Here is a 13844-nt window from a genome sequence, read left to right as displayed (position 1 = left end):
TTTTCTCCGGGTTTACCTTGATTCTCCATTTGCGAAACTACTTGCCCAAGGCATTGGCGCGTTGGAGAATTCCGGTCATCATAACTCGACCACGGCACGAAGAATAGATGGCTGTATCATCCGCAAATAAAGCTAGTTCGGTATTAGGGTATTTGGGAATGAACAAACACACCAGACTATGAACCACCGTAAATAAATGCAGGCAGGCTAAGATGGCACTACCCAACATCAATAGTTGTCTCTCCAAAAGAATTCTAAATGTGAAGAGGTCTCCACTAATACAGGTAACAGCTGCAGGTAGCAGGTGTAGCTGTGTGGTCACGGTGATATCAACAAACATCTGTTTACACTAGGTGTCACCGACAAGCCCCTGTGCAGAACCTGCATGGACGAGACAGCGGCCCATGTGCTACTGGAGTGTGAAGGAGCCGCCAACTACCGGGTCCGGCACCTTGGCCAGACGGGGTGCCTCCCTGAGGCGACCGGCAACGTCAGAGGCTTCTTAGAATTCCTTGGGGATTTACAACATAGTAAAAGCAAAATAAATTTCTCAAGTACCGCTGTGACTGCCTACCCCTTAGTGATACGGGCGTGATATTATGTTAGTATGTTCTGATTACTTATGGCTCTGCCCACCCCATTAGGGATACGAGCAGCTGCAAGTGATTGTGTATTTTATTAACGAGACATTAATGTTACGTTTACAACATAGTAAAGACAAAATCAATTTCTCAAGTAAAGTACCTACCTAACATAACTTTACTTTTACTATGACATGGTAAAAGTAATCTTAAAATAAGTACTTTCGTACAATACAATAATACTTTATTGCGTACAAGGAATTAAAAACACATAACAGTATTTTTTTAAATCTTTCTATCGTGTGGGTTGTGAGGTGGATTACCAACCTCATCAACCCTGGTGTCAGGGTAACTATTGAGCCGCCAGAGGCCCCTGACATGACTCATGTAATAACTACTTTCTTACATGAGTAAGTAGTCACCGGGACCAACCGTGCCTTCCGAAGCACGGAATTGCAAATTGCATTGGGACAGTTAATGGGATTTATACCCTGTACCAGGATGCCAGGGCTCGCGAATAGAAAAAGGCACGCTAGTGTTTCAAACTATCGATAGTTCAGTATCGATTATCGATCATAATCATTTTCAACTACGATTTTGATTGGTAGAAATAAAAAAATAGCTTTTCAAAAAATCTAAATCCATGGACTTTTGAGTTATTGAAATTCAGTTTAGACAATCAGCCCACTCAAAATAACCATACTATCGGAGTGTAGCAATACTACTGACTGAGGGCAAAATTATCCTTTGTTCCCACTAGTTCGATTCATTAGTTCGATCGTCGGACTAGTGAGAATTTTTTTTCTCATTAGTTCGACCGTCGAACTAGTGAGCATTTCTTTTCTCATTTGTTCGACCGTCGAACCAATTTAAATTTAAAAATAGTTCTACCACATTTCAATGTTTTACTAATTTCGTAATAAAATTAAAAACGCTTGGTTCGTTATAAAATATATATTCGTGTACATCTATAGGATATCTTAGATCTTCTTTCTTATCGTGTGGGTTGTAAGATTGATGACCAATCTTACAGACCCTGGTGTCAGAGTTATAGAGCCGCCAAAGGCCTCTGACGTGGCTCGTAACGACTACCTCCATAGATAGTAACCGGGACCATCGGCTTAACGTGCCTTCCGAAGCACGGAATCGTCTTATTTTTCGGACAATCTGGTGGCCCGCAATGTCCTAACCAAACCGGGAAAGTCTCACAAAGTAGTTTTTAAAAAACTGTTTAAAAAACTGTACACAAATCATCGTCATATCACCCGGAAGTTGTCTACTGCACATTTCCTTAAATGCATCTATACCTACATCGCCTAGGTATGTGCATTATACATTATAAACATTTATTTATTTGGAACACCTACATATTTCTTCTTCCGGGTGATATGACGATGATTTGTGTACAGTTTTTTAAACAGTTTTTTAAAAACTACTTTGTGAGACTTTCCCGGTTTGGTTAGGACATTGCGGGCCACCAGATTGTCCGAAAAATAAGACGATTCCGTGCTTCGGAAGGCACGTTAAGCCGATGGTCCCGGTTACTATCTATGGAGGTAGTCGTTACGAGCCACGTCAGAGGCCTTTGGCGGCTCTATAACTCTGACACCAGGGTCTGTAAGATTGGTCATCAATCTTACAACCCACACGATAAGAAAGAAGATCTAAGATATCCTATAGATGTACACGAATATATATTTTATAACGAACCAAGCGTTTTTAATTTTATTACGAAATTAGTAAAACATTGAAATGTGGTAGAACTATTTTTAAATTTAAATTGGTTCGACGGTCGAACAAATGAGAAAAGAAATGCTCACTAGTTCGACGGTCGAACTAATGAGAAAAAAAATTCTCACTAGTCCGACGATCGAACTAATGAATCGAACTAGTGGGAACAAAGGAAAATTATCGATAGTTTGTTATTAATCCGCAACGATACTATCGATTGTATTGCACTTAGGTAATAAAATCGAAAATGTTCCCACTTTCCGAGTTATCAATAGTCTTGCTATCGATCGACTCTCGGTCGGGGTAGATTATCGATAGTAATTTTTTGATCGGCAAGCCCTAGTGCACCCGAAATTCAAAATGGCGGTGCTGTTAAGGGAAAGTTATCATTAACCATGATAAAAAATATTATTTTTTTTTGTATTTTTTTTCCTTCCTAAATTGTAGTCGTGTATTATCCAACAGTGAACAATAACATCACGCCTTTTTCCCATTGGAGTAGGCAGAGACTGCGGAATTTCACTTACCACTACACGCTCGTATCGCTACATGCCCGTACCAAACATACATACATAATATCACGCCTTTATCTCTTATGGGGCAGACAGAGCCACAAGTAATCATAACATAGGTACATAAATAATTATCATGCTCGTACCGCTAATGGGATGTTCTTGTGACTCTGCCCACCCCATTAGGGATACGGGCAGAGTGATAGTATGTCTTATTATTGACAGATTAATTTCGCCTTCTGCTATTGCGCGGGATATTTGCGAAGAAACGTGGCAATTCTGTGTTAGTGCCAGAGTGTGAGCGCGGGTGATCCTTATTAGATAAACGACTTTTTTACTTTTCTAGGTTCAAAGTAAAATACGTACCTACTTTCATAAAATACAATACATTCATTCATTCAAACAATACCATAAAAATATTTTATTGCGCACAAAGAAATAACATACCCTTAAGTACCAGGATACTAGCATTCGAAAGAGATAGAAACATGCACACGAAAGTAAACTGTCAAATTATTTGTCAGTGCTTGTTTACTATCTGTGGAGTGAAGTTCGAAATTTGGATTTGTTGTGATAACTGTGATCAGTGATAGTTCGAGGTGTCTTTGAGTAATGTAGGTTATTATGAAATGATGATGTGTGTGGGTGCCGGCGATGGCAACTTAAGTGAAGCACGGAACTTGTATCAGCGATTCATAGAAGGTAGACCAGCTGATGAAGCCAGGCAACTGCCTTCACTGCATTGCTTCAGGAAAATGGTCAATCGCCTACTGCATTTAACGGGCTCTTTCCACGCGTCATCCGAGACTGGCCGCTCGGCGACCCGTGATCCGGAGTTTGAAGAAGCCGTACTAGCCGTGCAGCCAACCCAAGGACTACCACGCGAACCTTACCACATGCAACGTACGCCCGAGCTAATTCCTGCTGATTATTTACCTCGTGTGGCATTCTGAGAATGGTACCGAGTTCAAGTGGAAAGCTCACCAGACTTTGATTCGAAAGTGTTGTGGACAGATGAAGCGGCAGGTCTGTGCATCGAACGGGGATGACGACATTTCGAACCTTTCTTGTAAAACGTAAGTCTAATTATTAATTACCTACCTACTTACCCACACTTTCACACTTTTTTTTCCTATTTACTATTAAATTAAATACCTTACCTAAACAAGTAGGTAATTTTAACTTATTTTACACGTCATAAAATAATGTGAGAATAGTTGTCAAAGCAAAATGACTCCAATTATTAGATGCTTTAGTGTCATTCTTGTTTGTTACAGTCGCCGACGTGCCGCCGACTCGGATTGTTCCAATCGGCCGCCGACTCCTTTTGACGTTGCCGCCAAAGCCGCCGCCCGCTCGAATTTCGTACCTATCGCGGCCGTGCGAGCGCCGCGAGTACCAGGCGACCAGGACGCGCTAGGAGATTTGTGTAGTGCCAATATTTGAGTGGATTAAGAACAGTGACCTCAATAGTGCTGTGCCGTGTTTTTTACATGCTGGAAATATTAAAATATTTTTTTAACTGAAATTGAAAAAAATATCAAAAGATTTTGCAGATAAGATCTACATAAGGTATAGTTTTGTCCCCTTTCGGCTTGATACCCCCCTTCCGTTACACCCTGTATATATATATATATTTGTCGGAGTTAGTTATGAATTAAGAAGAGAAATTGATCAAATCGGAAAATAAAATGAAGTTATCACTTCCGTCATGAAGTTGCATCGCTCCGACGTCAGGTGGCCTACGGCCAGAGCTGCGTGAAGTCGGGGAGTCACTACAGAGTCGTCGTGTCGAGCGGACGTGTACTGCTGTTCTAGTCGGGCAGTCTACCGCGAACCATCGTCATGAGCGGACGTGTCGAATAATTACAAGGAGTGCTATAGTCGCTCACCTATAACTTGTAGGGACGTCAAGAAAGTGTGATCGGAAAAGAGCACCTAGCAAGTACGTTCACATGTCCCGATGATTCGGTCCGAATATAGGAACCATGGGTGGTGGAAGGCCCCTTCGCGCTTCCTTAGGCGCGCTAGATTTCGAGAAACTGTGTAACCGTTACGAATACCGTAAAGTGAGTCGTTTTTATACTGGAACCTTATTGTTATTGACTTCATTGCTATGTGAATTTTCGTTTCTAATAATGAAGAAAAAATATCTTCTCTTATCGGCTCCTTCCGTGGTATTGTTCGCTGTTTTCCACGCTCCATTCGTTTCACTATTTATAATTCATTAGTAAAATCTCATCTAACTTATCTAATTGAAATATGGGGTAGTGCGTCTAGAACTAAATTAGCAGAATTGCAAAGATCTCAAAACAAAATTATTAAAATGTTATTTCACTTTCCGTACCTCAGCTCTAGCTCTATAATCTACGCCAAAACAAAACTCATGAACATCCACAACTTATACATCTACAATACATGCATACTAATCCGTAAAATCATCGATAAAACCATTCATACATCCATCTCACTCCCACAACAGAAAAACTCACTCAAACGCATAACTCGTCGAGCCAGCTATCTCGTACTACCTAAGATACGAACAAATTACGGCAAGTCAATGGTGACGTACGAGGGAGCACAACTATATAACAAAATACCCTCAGAAATAAAAAATATTAAGAATTTTGAGGCATTTAAGCATAAATTATCCAGTTATTTGTTAGAAAAGTAACTATTTATTTTAATCACTTAAGACTGTGCTAGATACAAATAAATATTATACATATTTATATTTAATAACCGGCCAGCGGGCTGTGTAGGTACCGCACTTTTAGAATTGCACTTATTTCTAAACTATGAAAGTAAGAGATTTATAATTAAAAAACGTTCTATAGCGGATCTTGACAGATTTCTTTGAACTATAACTACGTAGTAATACAAAATGAAACTCTTTTTCAAATCCGTTTTATTTCTAAAATATATCTTGTGTACCTACTTAAAGTTATTATAATTTTGAAAGTGTGGTCCTTGATTCTGCGGACCGGTCTCTGTATGTGAGGAAGTGCGTGAAAGAAATGCATATGTGTAAGTATATTAGGCGAAGTGTGAACTTATATGTATACAAATGTAAGTACTTTGTTTCTTATGTAAATGACATGTAATATGTTGGAAATAAGAAATAAATTCTCTTTAACCATAAGAAATTAATTTAAAATTAACTTGGAAATTACTATTTCCCTTTGTTTAAAAATAAAATTGACGAGACATATTGTGTCAATCCATGGTTTACGTCAAGATGGCGGGACCCCGCGGGGGATTACGGATATCATGTGAGCAGAATTTAGTACAATATTTCTACTAATTTATACTTTCGTAAAAAAATTCTACACTCATACATTTTCAAAATATTGGACGAAGAAAGGGGTCCCGCCACTTTGATATCAAAATGGCGGGACCCCTATCGACATACCAAAAAACCAAAGGGCGTGATCCGAAACTGAACCTCCAAATAGTACGAAATAGTACGACTACGTTTCAATAGTTATAACTTATTAAAAACTATTGTTACAATAATAAAAAAAAACATTTAATTTACATCACATAAGCGCCTGACAAAAAATGTCATTTTAAGCGCAGTATCATTTTGATTGCTCTTACAATTTATATAGGCGTTTCGTGTTTTATAGTTTTAATTCGAGAGGGTAGTTCTAAAAGGCATTTATTTTAATTCATGTTTACTTAAAAATCAAAAGTGATACAAAACCTAAATTGCTTCTTATAAAACTATGAGTTTTTTATTAAATTATGCGAAACATTTCAGGCCTTTAGTTTGTGTGCCAATGAAGATTAAGACAACAAAAAACTATGAACATAAATAAGGTTCTCGTGACAAAACGATATTATATCCCTCACAATGTTAATTAAGTCTGTTTTTTGCTTATTCACTTGACAATTTTTTTTTTTTTTTTCGTCTGTCATCTGTCAACACGCACTAACCTGCTGTTGTATAAATTTTATTACTAGATGTGAATAACTGTGTTTTCGATAACAAAATCATACCAAAAGTGATTATTAACATCCAAAGGCACTGAGCTATTGTTATCCGCGGCTAACGAAGTGATTTAGATACGAAAATTTCGGAAATTCAATCTTGTGACTCCACAAAAAAAAAAAAAAAATTGTTCTACCTTCATTAGTTTTAATAATTTGTAAATATGTCATTTGATGTTTGGAAAAGTGATACCACGTTATAAAAACCTTTTCTACCATGGATGAGGAAAACAATACACCTGGAGTGAGTGACCAGGCTCCTATTCAACAAAATATTTCTGGAAAAAACCTAGATCAGCAAAATGAGTCAATGCATCATATAAAAAGTGCCACTGAAAAGTTACTCTGCGATGCGCGATGGCGACCAGGCTTCTATGGGTATTGGCTTCACTACAAACAAAAAATTTGTGCAACAAGCTTTCCATCCAAGTTTCTTTAATAGACACAGAAGTGCGTCCATCGGAAGCACGGCACAAACAAGTACATCACTACAAAAAAAAGCAGAGCATGATAAAGGACCAAAATGGCAAAAAGATCAAGTTCCCCCAACTAAAAGAAAACGGAATGAATCCAGCCCAGATAACAAACAGACCTATAAAATAAGTAAAACTGCTTATGCCATACCAACTCACAATAGTTTCCAAGACTTGGCAGACAGCAATGAAGAAGTCACGCAGTCTGAACTACCTAAGGCACCCAAGCCTGAACCAATCTTTGTTACGGGAGTAATCAACATAACATCGTTAAAAGATATACTAAATAAAATTTCAGAACATAACGCATACATCTTGTCCACTTTGAGATCAGGCCATATTGTAAAAATCGTACCAGCCGACATTGATACCTATAAAAAAATAAGACAGCACTTTATTGAAATGGAAATAAGTCATTATACCTACAAACTAAAAAGCGAAAGAGCATACAGGGTAGTTCTCCGAGGACTACACTCATCTGAAGATACCACACTTATAAAGAATGAGCTAAGAGAATTAGGACACGATGTGCGTCAAATAGTGAATGTTCGCCATCGATCAACCAAGGACCCTCTACCTCTTTTCTATGTAGACCTAGAACCAAAACAGAATAATAAGGAGATTTTCAATATAAATCGCTTAAACTACATGAAAGTATGTTTTGAAACTCCATACAAGAAAAAAGAAATACTGCAATGCAAAAGATGCCAGAGATTTGGACATTCAAAAAACCAATGTTTCAGACCATTTAGGTGTGTAAAATGCGGTGGTGAGCATCCGACGATCTCGTGTATGAAAAGCCCTGACACTGAAGCGACATGTGCTAATTGTCTCGAACAGCATCCCGCAAGTTACAAAGGCTGTAAAAAATATAAGCAGTACAAAGAAAAAATTCTTAAAATCCAACCTAACACAAAATCATACAATAAACCAGAGACCATCAATAAAATCACTGATATTCACATATAAGACAGCACAAATCCTAATAGTAATACATATAATACCATACCAGAAAAGAAACGCAGCTATGCAGAAATTACTAAAAGTAGGAGAATAGCCTTGAACGGAAACAACAATCCAACTGAATCTAATGATCTAATGGATATATTAGATGCAATTTTTAATTAATTTCAAACTGTCATAAGCAATATGATGCTCAACATGATGGATCGCGTTATCCAACTAGTTACTCAAATTGTTTCAAAATGATCCTCAACCTGAGATTAGTAACATGGAATGCCAACGGACTAACAGACAGAAAACTGGAATTCGAACAATTCTTAATAATGGAAAACATCGACATTGCTCTAATATCGGAAACTAGATTTACGCCTAAAACCCACCTATCAATCAAAAACTATATTGTGCACACAACAAATCACCCATCCTGCAATTCACATGGCGGAACGGCTGTTATTATTAAAGAAAACATAAAACATTATGTCCTTGAGGAATACAGAACTGAAAAAATACAAGCGACATCAGTGAAAGTAGTACACAATAAAACTGAAACAACTATATCAGCAATATACTGCCCTCCAAGGCACACTGTTAATGAAGCTGACTTCAGGATGTATTTTGTTTCGCTGGGACCTAGATTCATAAGTGGAGGTGACTGGAACTCAAAGCATGTATACTGGGGATCGAGAATCTCTCTGCCACGAGGTAGACAGCTATACAAGGTAGTTCAAGATCTAAGGTTGGAGTGTATGTCACATGGAGAACCAACACATTGGCCAACTGATAAAAATAAAATTCCGGATTTATTAGATTTCTTTATTACGAAAAACATTAATTTAGATAAAATGAGTGTAGATAAATGCGTGGACTTGTCATCTGATCATACGCCGGCAATTTTGAATGTCGACTGTAAGATTATCCTAGTCGAACCATCACCAAGATTATACAATCGCAACACTGATTGGCAGCACTACACAGATGTCATAAATACGGAAGTTCAACTAAACATCTCATTAAAAACAACTGACGACCAGTGGCGGATTTACCAGTAGGCTGAGTAGGCTGAAGCCTAGGGCGGCAGATTTTAGGGGGCGGCAAATTTGGCATAATTTTTTTTTTTGTCTTACAGAAATAAAAAAGACATTATTATATAAGTAAGTAAGTACATAAAGAAACAAGTGACAAGAATTTTTATATTTTAGTATAATGGACAGTGTACTGAACATTCTTACGTCTGTACGGGCTTCAACCGAACATATTTTGCTAACATTACGCCCTGCTTTTGGTAGCGCTGTGCACTCGATTATTATTAGTGTGAAACGCAGCGGCGGCGTAGCGTAGTGGAGGCGGCAGGGGCGGCCCGCCCCGGGCGGGTTTTTAGGGGGCGGCAAAATTTCACAATTTATAATCTACATAAAATTCTTCTTCTATCGTGTGGGTTGTGAGGTGGATTACCAACCTCATCAACCCAAAAAAAAACCCGTAAGTATATAAAAATGAAACCCATTTCCGTTGTCACGACATAACATAGAAACGGCTTGACCGATTTGGCAATTTTTTTTTGTAGTTTTCTAATAATCTGTACAAGGTTCTTACGGAAAAAATATTAAGAAAAAATCTCAGAAGGATTGAAAAATATACATTTAATTTTTCATATTTTAAAAAACGCGCGTAACGAATATAGACATCATTAAATTTAAAACAAAAAATCTGTGGTCATTTGTAAATTGAAATATCTAAATAAAAGGGCGGCAAAATTGTCTTCCGCCCCGGACGGCCGACACCCACGCTACGCCGCTGGTGAAACGGTCACTCAACGTAAACGATACGTACTAGCCACGAGCGCAAATAAAGAAATAAACCTACTTAAACGAATCTTTGAGTTAACGATCAAATCCTACAACTACAACTGAAGGTGGAGCGCTGAAGCCGAAACCCAGCATTGGCCCTTATAACGTTTGGTCCTTCGAGCTACTATAGTGGAATGTTGTGTTAATGACTGTGATAGCGAATCGGTGCTTTTGGCCTGCCGCAAGCGGGTCTCACCAACTGCATTGAGAAAGCGCACATATCACTGTGTAACTAGCACGTTCTTCTTCCAGCGAAGCTTTAACAATTGACGCCACGATGGCAACTAACATAGATCAACTCCTCGAGAAACAGAAGGTGAACTACGATAACATCAAGCAAATCACCTCCAACTACGCCAAGGATACTGTTCAACGGAAGATTTTCAGTTATCTAGAAAAACGTCTAGAGGCTTTGGAGGCTCACTGGGCTGAGTTTAGCATGAATCACGGGAAACTTGCACCACTCGTGACACCTGACATGGACTACGTCATTCAAGTAAACGGTAGCTTTATACGACAAAACACGACAGAAGATGTTCAAGGAAAAACTATCTATATCTCTCATGTCACCACGCCCTACAACTGATGTCCAAATGAAAGATAACTAAACGGCAAGTTCATCTAAAGACAAGAATAAACTTAAGTGCTTTTGAAAAATCGGCTTCTAAAATTAACGTCGAGACACTAATCGCCAGAAAACAACGCCTAAAATTAATATACCCGAGTTTAACGGAAACTATAACAAGTGGGTGTCTTTTTGCGATTTTTATATGCTAACGAAGTCGTAAAAAGTGCAGCTACTGAAATCTAAACTGAGAGGTGAACCAGAAAAGCTCGTACAGCATTTGAATATCAGCGCCGACAATTACGACTCGTGCTGGGACATCTTTCGTAACCGGTATGAGAATGGACGACTCTTATGGTCATCATACATAAACACGGTTCTCAGTTTACCTGACATACAAGCTGCATCGGCAATCAACTTATGCAGGACACTGTGAACGAGTGTATAAACGGCCTTAACACAGAAGTTTTGCGTCGTGCTGGTCTATCCGGGATAGAAGCGCTAATCATAAAGCATCGACTGAGATGGTGCGGTTACGTCTTGCGAATGGATGACAGCAGACTACCGAAAGCAGTTTTCTATTCCGAGCTCTCTAGCGGAAAGCGAAAAAGCGAAAAGACGTGCTTAAGCGCAATCTCGTGGCATATGAGATACCAACAGTTAGTTGGGTGGATTGTGTTTGTCTTAGACCGGAATGACGCCGCGCCGTTCACAAGAGCGTCAATTTATTTGAAAAGAAGTGTTTACAAGATCTCGACGCAAAGCGCCAAATGTGGAAGACTCGATCAAAACCCACACACTCAATTCGTCAGGCCAGCTTTATTGTATGACCGGATCTTCAAGTCGAAGTTCGGTTTCGCCAGCCACATCAGAGCCCACCACAACATCGATCCAGGATAGATATTCAGGAGTCACCGTCGCCGGATACGGTTTGGATGACATGAATTATGATAATTAGTATAGTAGTATAGTAGTAGTATAGTAGTTATGAATAGCATGTTAGGTTATAATAATTATTGTGTGTCACCTGTAGCTGTCAAAAATATTGTTCTCGTTTTTTTTGTGTGCTTCCCGTTGTCAGTGGTGCGCTTTTTGTAACGCGCTTGCGCTTATTATTGTGTAACGGCTTTTTAAGTTTTTTTGTTTTTTTTTTGTTTTGTTTTTACTTCTTTCCTTTTTATTAGTTGTGATTGATTTTATGTACTCTATTTTTATGTCTACTTTTTTATTTGTTTTTATTTTTCGTGTAAATGTTCCGTTGTGCGCTGTCTTCTTCTGTACGCTGTAAATTTCTGTTTTTATTCACCTTTCAGGCTGCTAGCGGGTATTTGGATTATTTGTTAAATTATAATTATTTATATAGGTATTAATATTATTGTATTTTTTTTTAAACTATATTTATACATATATTATATAATTTATATTATTATATTTATTTGATAATACGTATGTACTATGGATTTATCATTAAATAACCAAACATTATCATATATATCTTGTTCTTCTGACTCTAATGATGACAGTTTTCACAGCTCGTCTCCTCCTCTTCACGACTTGTTGCAAACCACCTTTGTCGATGTGCCTAAAAATTTTAATGTCGTGCACATTAACGCGCAGAGTATTCCAGCTCATTATCCGGATATGCTTGCATCGTTCAACGATAGAAATATCCACGCCATCCTGGTCTCCGAGACCTGGCTGCGCCCTTCACTCCCCTCCACCTCATACTCGCTTCCCGGCTTCCAGCTCATCCGTAATGACCGTGTTAGCTCCGCACACGGCGGGGTGGCCATTTATCTTCGTTCCCACATTTCTTTCACAATCGTTAGTAGATCGCCTCAACCACCACCTCCCAACACAGCTGAACATTTATTTTTAGAATTATCTCTTTCCCATTGTAAAGTCCTTCTAGGCGTTTTTTATAGCCCTTCCCTTACGGTTGATTATTTTAATTCATTTGAGTTGCTTCTCGAGGACCTGTCGCCTGCCTACAGTCACTCTATTGTTTTAGGAGATTTTAATACCTGTCTTGTAAAGACAGATATGCAGTCTAAGTCTCGCTCCAATAAACTCACATCGTTAGTGAAGTCCTGTGGCATGCACATTCTTCCTCTTGCGGCAACTCATCATTTTCCAAATTGCGTCCCCTCCCTTCTGGATCTCATAATGGTCTCCTCCCGAGATTATGTGGTCAAGCATGGTCAGATCTCCGCTGACGCCTTTTCTTACCACGACCTTATATACCTGTCATACAGGATCCGCACTCCGAAAGTTAAGGCTAGGACACTTTTGTTACGCAACTTTGCTGGGATGAATGTTGATCGGCTGAGTGAGGATGCTGGTAAGGTAGATTGGTCGGCAATAGATAGACTTGACAGTGTTGATGACCAGGTTGAGCTTTTCAATGCCAAATTGACGCAATTATATGATACTCACGCGCCTATCCGACTTGTTCGTGTCAAACACCTCCCTGCTCCTTGGCTTACCGACGATATGCGTAAGTATATGGAGAGGAAGACTCGAGCTAAAACTAAGTTCAAAAATAATGCTTCAGAAAAGAACCGTGAGGCATACCGAGAAGTAAGAAACCGCTGCAATACAAAGATACGGGACATACAACGACGCCATATTCACAAATCAGTTGAGAACGGAGAACCAGCTAAAGTCTGGTCGTTTCTTAAGAAACTGGGGGTTGGCAAGTCACGTAATAACTCACCTCTCACCAATATTGACATTAATTCCCTAAATGCACACTTCTCATCTTCTTCCTTCATTGACAGTGGCACAAAGACTTGTACCCTTAATCACCTTTCGTCACTGCCAACTCCCAATTTTCCACCTTTTTTCATTACTCAATTTGCTGCTAGTGATGTTAAGAGGAATATACTCGCCATTAGCTCGAATGCGACAGGAAGTGACTGCATTGGTCGTAATATGATCGTTCCCCTCATTGACATCCTCTCTCCGGTTATATCCAAAATCCTAAATAAGTCCATCTCCTCGGGTGTGTTTCCAACCGCATGGAAGGAAGCACAGATTATCCCGCTCCCTAAAAAAAATAATCCTAATTCCTTCTCCGACTATCGCCCAATATCCATCCTACCATTCCTCTCCAAGGTCCTTGAAAGGCTGGTTCATAATCAACTTACTCGTTTCCTTACCTTGAACAACCTTTTAAA

The sequence above is a fragment of the Pectinophora gossypiella genome, unplaced genomic scaffold (genome assembly GCF_024362695.1).
Source record: "Pectinophora gossypiella unplaced genomic scaffold, ilPecGoss1.1 Pgos_39, whole genome shotgun sequence".
NCBI classification, from domain to species: Eukaryota; Metazoa; Arthropoda; class Insecta; order Lepidoptera; family Gelechiidae; genus Pectinophora; species Pectinophora gossypiella.
Note: the sequence above shows the minus strand (reverse complement) of the source record.